This window comes from Rutidosis leptorrhynchoides, chromosome 4 (genome assembly GCF_046630445.1).
Source record: "Rutidosis leptorrhynchoides isolate AG116_Rl617_1_P2 chromosome 4, CSIRO_AGI_Rlap_v1, whole genome shotgun sequence".
Classification (NCBI taxonomy): domain Eukaryota; kingdom Viridiplantae; phylum Streptophyta; class Magnoliopsida; order Asterales; family Asteraceae; genus Rutidosis; species Rutidosis leptorrhynchoides.
In genome coordinates this window covers 452,170,662-452,173,094 of record NC_092336.1, presented here as the reverse complement: position 1 = coordinate 452,173,094, position 2,433 = coordinate 452,170,662, and positions in this window count along the sequence as shown.

The following is a 2,433-nucleotide window of genomic DNA, read 5'->3' as shown; positions in this document are numbered from 1 at the left end:
ATCCAAAAGATGATGAAAATGTTTAATCCAGTTCTAATCCTTGATATTTTCCTAATTATCATTCCTGTCATCCTTCTTTTCAATCTTCCACCAGAAAAATCTGTTTACTTCTACTATTGCCTTGGGGTGATACTATTCTTAATTATACCGTGTCTTTAGGTTGCTATTCGTATTAATATCCACGGTTTATAACTTCCGTGTTGTTATTGGGCTTTATATTTTTTCTTATATTTTGGAACTCTTTGGCTTTTTATTATCCTCCCGACCTCTAGTAAAGCGAGTAACGGTCCAGAATTCGTAAGTATGGAATTTCGGATAAACATCATGTTCTAAATAAGAAAGAATGTATTAGCACGATTTGATTTGTCAAATTACCAGAATCACTGAGAATAGAACTATCAAGAATATATTTTCTTGATATGTTCAGAAGTTAAGCAGAATGAAAGAGTTATGTAACATGGCACATGATGACGTTATGATCTGTGAATCATCACGTTCCAATAGAGACTCAGCATGACCTACTGTAATATAATCACGTTGATCAAGTGTCATTATATTATACTAACTCATGCTTCAGTTCCCAACACTACTTCAAAAACATTCATAGTTTAAATTCGAAGGTTCACAGAATATAGAAACTAAAACAGTTTCCTTTTATGATATAACACAGATAGTGCGGAGAGATAATTAATATCGGACGAGAATATTTATGAAGATATCTTCAGAAATATTGAGGATATTCATAATGAAAGATACGATAATATCTTATGATTTTAGAATCAAATTGTGATGAAGAAATTCATTCACAATGATTTAGAGCGATTAAGGAGCAATATATTCGCTAAAGATTTTATCAGAATCAGAATCATCAGGATTCTATAGGGAAAATGGCACCAAAATGCATTGAACTTTCATCAAAATCTTATTGTATGCATTCAATTTTCAAAAGTCCTATTGTATGCATTCAACTTTATATTTTCTCCTATTGTATGCATTCAACCTGTTATAACAGGTTACCTTCTAGGTCACTTTCTAAATATTTACATCTTACCTTCTAGGTCACTTTCTAAATATTTACATCTTTAGTCCCTCATATTTGTAAATTCTAATTTCATTAGTCCTTTTGTTAAACAAAACATTTATATCTTCATGGTTCAAAGGTTTTTATCACCAAACGATTTTTTGACCTTTTCATCTTGTTAGCTGACAATTATACTCATGTTATTATCCTTGTATATTTAATGTGCATCGCCAATTTCACTTCTTAATAAATTTCTTCCCATACACATCAAACTTCTTTTTATCTAATTTACATATTATAAACATCTATCCAAGCAGGACAATGACTTCCCATTTCATTAGTTTTCACACACACAAAAAAAAGACAGTTCTTTATTTTTCTAAATGAGATTGGTATGTCCAAACATATACAGAGCACTGGAAATTTTCATTAAGCACTGTTTCAATGCATTTGATCACTAAAAGGGAATTAAGAGACACTATCTTGCAATTTTAGAAATAATATTAGTTCAATTTCATGCTTTGATGTATATGTGTACCTTTCCAACTAGTGTTCATTTAATTTAAACAGATTGCAACTTGAAAATGGCCAATATTATTAGCAAATTAAATTAATAGTATAAAATAGAATTATGGTAACTAAATCTGAAGCAAGCACAATATCAACTTTCCATTAGCTTTGACCTAATCAGTCAAACCTCACATCACCATTTTCGAATACCCGTCGTCTGAAGGTTTTTGAAGCTGCATTTACAAACATCGCATCGTGTTGATTCCTGAAAGGGTGGAGGATCCATCGTTATCTGGTATTCAACTTCGATTTCAGTAAAAGCTTTTCAATCAGAATTCGACGATTATTGGGTTAAATATAATGAGTGTGGAATTGTGCTTGAAAAACCGAAAAGAATAATATGATCAGCTTTGTTACGACCTGAACCGTTATTAAATAACTCGACACTATCATTAATAACTCGACACATATACATCAAAGCATGAAATTGAACTAATATTATTTCTAACATTGCAAGATAGTGTCTCTTAATCCCCTTTTAGTGATCAAATGCATGGAAACAATGCTTAATGAAAATTTCCAGTGCTCTGTATACGTTTGGACATACCAATCTCATTTGGAAAAATAAAGAACTTTCTTTTTTTTTTTTTTGTGAAAACTAATGAAATGGGAAGTCATTGTCCTGCTTGGATAGATGTTTATAATATGTAAATTAGATAAAAAGAAGTTTGATGAGTATGGGAAGAAATTTATTAGGAAGTGAAATTCGCGATGCATATTAAATATACAAGGATAATAACATGAGTATAATTGTTAGCTAACAAGCTGAAAATGTTAGAAAATCGTTTGGTGATAAAAACCTTTGAATGTATGAAGATATAAATGTTTTGTTTAATAAAAGG